The sequence below is a fragment of the Mytilus galloprovincialis genome, chromosome 2 (assembly GCF_965363235.1).
Source record: "Mytilus galloprovincialis chromosome 2, xbMytGall1.hap1.1, whole genome shotgun sequence".
Taxonomy (NCBI): Eukaryota; Metazoa; Mollusca; class Bivalvia; order Mytilida; family Mytilidae; genus Mytilus; species Mytilus galloprovincialis.
In genome coordinates this window covers 38,784,672-38,792,798 of record NC_134839.1, presented here as the reverse complement: position 1 = coordinate 38,792,798, position 8,127 = coordinate 38,784,672, and positions in this window count along the sequence as shown.

Genomic DNA, 8,127 nt, shown 5'->3' with positions numbered 1-8,127 from the left:
TTTATAAATTAATATCAAAAACAGATCACAGACGAATAAAAATTTACAAATGATATAAGTATAATGCGAAGTTTATAATATATTTTTGAGTACACATAAGATTGCTAGAAATCTTAAATTTTGGTTGAGCTAGGTTATAGGTTAGTTTTTACATGTGCAAGTTGTTTCAGTTGCCAGTTATATTTGTTTTGTATGCGTTTCAACGGTTTATATTCAGTCAGTCATGAAACATGTGAAAGTTCAAGGCTTATGGTTGTATGTTTTATACATGCCGAATTGACATCGTGCAATGTCTATACCGAGATTACCAAAGCAGAGGCGGATTTAGGGGACAGAACAAAGTGGTCGATTATAGCCTGGGAATTGCTGAAGCATGACTGTAGCGGGCCTCCTCTTAGGCAGTAAGCCCTTCCCCTAATGAACATTTCTGGATCCGCCACTGTATCATGCATTGCCACGATCAGATTCGTCTTATTGGTAACTATAACAACAAATAAACATTACAGGACGTTGTCGGCGTTGGCGTCTTCAATGATCCACGTTACTTAAGGTCCAAAAGGCCCAAAATTATAATTTGTTTGATTCTGCGGTCCTACTAAAAAGCGCCCTGGAGCGCCCGAGAAAAGAAAAAGCGCCCGGAGAAGGAAAATTAGCGCCCGGAGAAGAAAAATTAGCGCCCGGGAGAAGAAAATAATAATATTTTATAACGATATATTTTTTCCTTAAAAATAACGTTTGTAAAATTAATGGGGATATGTACGATGCTACATCTAAAGTGTTCAAGTGTTGTACTTTTACATTTTAGATTTCGAAATTGTATATATTTAACGTAAGTAAATAAATATAAATAAGAGTATATAGAAGAATCATGAAAGGCATTGTCCTCGTTTAAAATGTATGTTATGTTACTAAAAATAATCGGTGCCTGAGGTCATATATTTTCGCAACGGCATGAATGGTGAACACTTTTTTATACAGATGCTGAGATAGATTTATTATATCTTTTTATAAAACTAAAACTGTTTCAATGGCTATGGTTATCCGGGTTTTAATGCTTAGACTTAAATTTAAACCAAACTTCTGCTTTTTACTCCCTTGTTTTAACTACGGTACATATCGTTTTTGAAAAACATGTCTTTTGATGTCTTACATGTTATAAATCTTCCGCATAAACTGTGATCCATTATTATCAGTCTTTCGAAATAGTATTCATATATTATTGTTAAAATTGAAATATTCATACTTGTGTTTGTGCTTTATTACAAACGTATATATTATCTTCTTGTCTAAAATAAAAAAAAAATCAATTTTTATAACTTAACAAAGGTGTCTCATGCCAATAAAATATAAATTTATATTTTTCCCGGGCGTTTTTTCTGTTCCCCGGGCGCTATATTTTCTTCTCCGGGCGCTTTTTCTTTTCCCCGGGCGCTTTTTCTTCACCCGGGCGCATTTTAGTAGGACCCTGATTCTGAGACTACTATAACACACTATGTGTTATAGTAGTCTCAGTTTGATTCCATCAGGGACTTTCTATACTAGTTAGTATAGAAAGTCCCTGATTTCATAAAAAAATAATTTTGAGATTCGATGATATGCCAAATCATACCGCACGTGTAGTATTTTTGATTTTCAAATTGATACACGTGGATTAAGGTCCAAAGAGTACAAAATATTTAGTTTGATATCAACACAAATTGAATATAGGACCATATATGGAATTATTTGATATGCTAAATCTAACTGTGTATTAAGATTACGATGATTACGGATTTTGTGCCTCGTTATTAAAGGAATTCAAATATAGGTCTTATGAGTCCAAAATTGAACAAATTAAGAGCTCAGTGCAGAATACTAGTAAAAAATAGGAATTGTAAATAAAATCGTGGTAAAATCACATTTAAAAGTAGATACACTGAGCATCAAATCTTATTTCAGAAGAAAATTATGTAGTTTGACTATTCATTATTAAATATTTTGAAAAATAATCAAGATAAGTTTTTTAGAAGTTTTTTTTAAGAAAAATGTGTTACTGAGGAATGATATTTTGGAAATTGGGTTTTTTTTTCATTTTTTTTTTTGTAAATGTTTTTAAGAACTTCGTGGAAAGTTTGTTGGTATTCTTATGCCCCGCCTGTTTGCAGAAAATTACGAGAAAATAAATCAATTTGATGGACAACAATATTGCAACAATTTAAAGTCGCTGTTCCATGACCCAAGGGTCAGGGCCTTGAAATAGTAATCAAACGTTTGTACTGAAATTAATGCTATTTTACAGAAATTATCAGTTATCTTTCGCAAGTTGTTCCTATCAAAACTGGGTTAATCAGAAAACTTAATAATTGCTGACGCATCCTCCTCCCTCTTATCCCACTACCGTCGCCCACCGAAAAACAATACCTATGTCATGTAACACAAACAACGTTTGGGTAAGGTCGTGTAATAAAAATTAGGAGCAGACCGTAAATCTTTGACAAAAAAAATCTTGAATATATATACAATTTTTTCAGAGACAAGTTCCAGTGGACCGTGCACCATTATTGCTGTTCGGTTTTTCAATCAAAGTAGAGGATCTGAGACAAATTCCAGTGGACCGTGCAACATTATTGCTGGTTTTTTTTTCCCAATCAAAGTAGAGGATCTGAGACAAGTTCCAGTGGACCGTGCACCATTATTGCTGGTATTTTTTCAATCAAAGTAGAGGATCTGAGACAAGTTCCAGTGGACCGTGCACCATTATTGCTGGTTTTTTTTTCAATCAAAGTAGAGGATCTGAGACAAGTTCCAGTGGACCGTGCACCATTATTGCTGTTTTTTTTCAATCAAAGTAGAGGATCTATAAAATGCGTGTATTGCTCACTTAGGTCTAGGTGCATTTACAACAGTGGACAGTATGCACCATTGTGGATTAGCCAATGATTAGAATTCATGACAAACATCTCTTTTTTGTAGATCTTTATTGTATCGTGAACATGTTTTTTAGTAGTTTCTCATCTTTTTAAATAGTTTTTTTTAACAATGTAAAATGAAAATGAGAGCACGATCAGAGGCGGATTTAGGGGGGGGGGGGGGGCAGGGGCTAGATCCGCCAGTGACGGTCAAATAAAACATATCAGACAGACATGTACACCCTCCGAACATTCCATACATCAAACATAGTGGCCCTATTGCGTCCAGTATCTTAATTGAAAAAGATCAAACCACAAGAACTAAACATTGACAAACGAACAATGAATGATCAACAAAGTCAGATGAAAGTTTAATATGTCAGACATGTACACCTTACGCACGGCCAACACTCGGCTAACCGAGAGATTGGTCGGTTAATCTATATTGAGTATGCGGCTATATCGGCGGTTGGTCTGTTAATCGGGTTGGCTAACGTCTGTTAATCAGGTGTTATCGAGAAAATCATTGAAAGTTTAGCATGCGGGTGCGGGAATTTCTCGCTACATTGAAAACCTGTTGGTGACCCTCTGCTGTTGTTTTTTATTTGGGCGGGTTGTTGTCTCTTTGACACATTCCCCATTTCCATTCTCAATTTTATTCATTGTATAACTTTTTAAATATATTTTTATTATAAACATTATTCATGTCTAACAAAACAGTTCAATATACTGAATCCAGTGGTGTAATTATTATTTTTCTAGCTTCGATGTACGAGCCATAAAATGAAAAGGCGGGTTACTCATCAATAAATTTATACACATTTTACACACACACAATGTACACAAAATGACAAGTGGTTGATTTTACTTGCATGCAATATTTTGAAAAAAGACAGGCATTATGTTTGTTAACCATATTGATATCTTTGTGTGAAAAATCTACACGAAAATCTGTATTTTGGTGACATAAATCGATCTTTATTTAAAACCTGGTCTGTTAATGGGTCGGATGTATAAAACCCGGTCTGTTAATTGGTCTGTTAAGAGTTTTGAATGGCAATAAAACTATAATTTTATTGTTATATGGGGTGTTATCGGATCAAATGGATAGGCTCAAGATGAGCAGCTAAAATATACAGAAACAACACATGAGCAATAAAACGTAAAATATACAATAGCAACACATGAACAATTAAAGTTCAATTCTTCTTGAATAATTGATAGGTCTTTCCTTCCATTTTCTTTTAATTATACTGTCATAAATAAATATATCATATATATCGATTGATTAATTTATTGATTAGTTGGTTGGTTGGTTGGTTGGATGATTGGTTTATTAATTAAACACTTGATATAGGGTCTCTTGAAACAAGCGAAAAAAAAAGAGACCTTGGATTCCGTATTAAACACATGAAACGGAAACATGCATTGATTGATTGGTTGGCTGGTTAAACACGTTGGTTGGTTAGTTAAATACGTTTGTTAAACATGTTGGTTAAACACGTTGGTTAAACATGTTGGTAAACACGTTGGTTGGATAGGCTCAATTAAAACAAGCGAAAAAAAACCTTGGATCCCGTATGAAACACATGAAACGTGACATGCATTGATTGTTTGGTTGGTTGGTTGTGTTAAACACGTTGGTTGGTTAGTTAAACACGTTGGTTAAACATGCTGGTTAAACACGTTGGTTGAATACGTTGGTTAAACACGTTGGTTGGATAGGCTCAATTAAAACAAGCGAAAAAAAAACCTTGGATCCCGTATGAAACAAATGAAACGTGACATGCATTGATTGATTGGTGGGTTGGTTAAACACGTTGGTTGGTTAGTTAAACACGTTGGTTAAACATGTTGGTTAAACACGTTGGTTGGATAGGCTCAATTAAAACAAGCGAAAAAAAACCTTGGATCCCGTATGAAACACATGAAACGTGACATGCATTGATTGATTGGTTGGTTGGTTAAACACGTTGGTTGGTTAGTTAAACAAGTTGATTGGTTAGTTAAACACGTTGGTTAAACACGTCGGTTAAACACGTTGGTTAAACACGTTGGTTGGATAGGCTCAATGAAAACAAGCGGGAAAAAATCCTTGGATCCCGTATGAAACACATGAAACGTGACATGCATTGATTGATTGGTTGGTTGGTTAAACACGTTGGTTGGTTAGTTAAACACGTTGGTTAAACATGTTGGTTAAACACGTTGGTTAAACACGTTGGTTGGATAGGCTCAATTAAAACAAGCGAAAAAAAAACCTTGGATCCCGTATGAAACACATGAAACGTGACATGCATTGATTGATTGGTTGGTTGGTTAAACACGTTGGTTGGTTAGTTAAACACGTTGGTTTAACACGTTGGTTTAACACGTTGGTTAAACACGTTGGTTGGATAGGCTGAATTAAAACAAGCGGAAAAAAAACCTTGGATCCCGTATGAAACACATAAAACGGAAACATGCATTGATTGATTGGTTAGTTAAACACGTTGGTTGGTTAGTTAAACACGTTGGTTAAACATGTTGGTTTAACACGTTGGTGAAACACGTTGGTTAAACACGTTGGTTGGATAGGCTGAATTAAAACAAGCGAAAAAAAACAACATTGGATCCCGTATGAAACACATGAAACGGAAACATGCATTGATTGATTGGTTGGTTGGTTGGTTGGTTGGTTAAACACGTTGGTTAACATGTTGGTTAAACACGTTGGTTAAACACGTTGAAAAGTGTCAATTAAAACAAGCGAAAAAAAGAGACCTTGGATCCCGTATTAAACACATGAAACGGAAACTTGCTTTGATTGATTGATTGATTGATTGATTGATTGATTGTTTAATTGATTGATCGATTGATTGATTGATTGATTGATTGATTGATTTATTGATTGATTGATTGATTGATTGGAATTCAAAAACTCATAAAACTGGTTAAATAGTGCCAAAAAACACATAATTTGATGACCTTGACCTTTGACCTTGTGACCTTCGTCAAGGTCATTGCTCCACAAGGTCATTGCAAAAGACCGTATGGGTCAAGGACCTTTTGTTAAAGAGTTTTGCCTAAAAATGGCTTTTTAAAAACCATCAATGGGAGTTATGTCCCTTACATGATGGTAAAATCAGTATAGTCATAATGTAAAAAAGTTGCCCCTTGAAGTACCAATCATTTTTCACTGCTTAATTTTTCTGTATCTATAACCGTTCAATAGTTATAGGGAAATGAAAAACTTTTGAAAATCTAAATTATGACCTTGACCTTTGACCTTGACCTATATTTTCTAGTTTTGGTCCAATGAACTCAAATCTGAAGACCCGCAGTCTTTATGACTTACGGTTCATGAGATTTATATGCATATCGAAAATTTAAATATTCAAGGGGAAATAACTCCTATAATAGGTCACTGGATCGCTTCGGTTAAAGCTATTTGAAGTTGTAACTTTTGACAAGGAACATTTAAAAAAAAACCATTTGCCGCTAAGTCTTATAGTTTAGGAGGAGTAGTGATAACAGTGTTTTTTGTAATTGGGGAGATAACTCCTAAGGTAAATAGTAAATCTTGGTTCTTCTAATACAAGAAAGATATTATACCCCTGATACATGATACCAAAGATCATTTGTATATGTTGCGTACTTTTCTTGTTTTTCGACTTTGAAAACGGCGGAAGAAAAAGAATAATAATAATAATTAAAAACCAATTGTTCAAAGAACAATTGAAGGTCTTTCAACTAATAAAGATCTATTTTGATAAGAAAATATTAAAAATCAGTTGAAAATGTCAGTTTCTATGGCTTTAGGATGTATAAATATGAATTTAAAGCAAAGGTCAAAATCTAGAACGTCCAATTAACCTTTGACCTTGACCTCAATTTCAAGGTCATAGACTAAACATCTCAAATCAAAAGACACTAGTTCCCTAATATGTATGGTTCAGGAGTAATATCAATTTACGCATAATTCTAAATATAAGAGGGGCGAAAACTCCCATTTATTGTCTACGCACCCTTGCAACCAAAATTTATAAGTTACGACATGTCGTAACTAACAATTTAGTAAAAATAATTTGTCGATATCTTATAAGGTCAATGAAAATCAGTGAAAATAAGCCAAAATCAAAATTTAGAATTTGACCTTGACCTTTGACCTTGACCTAATTTTCATTTTTTTGGACCAAGGATCTTAAATCAAAAGACCCTAGGTCTCTATCACTTATGATTTACCAGTTAGAAATGCATTTCACTTATATCATATACAAAAGGGGGGATAACTCTCATATGGAGTCTCCGGATAGCTTCGGTCAAAATAAAACAGAACATTTTGAGGATTTAACGAACAATTTGGAAAAATAAATTTGTCGTTTTCTTATACGGTTGCGAAGCCTTAGAGATAACAAGAAAAATACTGTTCGGGGAGATAACTCTTACAAGGTAAAGTTTTTTGTTACGCGGTGTCAGTTTCAGAAGCGTATTAACTGTTCGATATCATATACCATATATCTAAGCGACATCTTGGGAAACAAAAAAACAGTGAAGGAAAAAAAAGTTGGCGGAAGAAAAAAAAAAATAATAATAATAATAATAATAATAATAATTAAAAACCAATTGTTCAAAGAACAATTGAAGGTCTTTCAACCAATAAGGATCTATTTTGATATGAAAATATTAAGATTCAGTTGAAAATGTCAGTTGCTATGTCTTTATGATATAAAAATATGAATTTTGAGCAAAGGTCAAAATCTAGAACGTCCAATTTACCTATGACCTTGACCTCAATTGCAAGGTCATAAACTAAGGATCCCAAATCAAAAGACCCTAGGTCAGTATTATGTATTGTTCATGAGTAATATCACTTTACGCATAATTCTAAATATAAGAGGGGCAAAAACTCCCATTTATTGTCTACGCACCCTTCCAATCAAAATTTATGAGTTACGACATGTCGCAACTAACAATTTAGTAAAAATAATTTGTCGAAATCTTATAAAGTTTATGAAGTCAGTGAAAATAAGCCAAAATCAAAATTTAAAATTTGACCTTGACCTTTGACCTTGACCTAATTTTCATTTTTTTGGACCAAGGATCTTAAATCAAAAGCCCCTAGGTCTCTATCACTTATGGTTTACCAGTTAGAAATGCAAATCACTTATATCATATATAAAAGGGGGGATAACTGTCATATGGAGTCTCCGGATAGCTTCGGTCCAAATGAAACAGAACATCCTGAGTATATAACGAG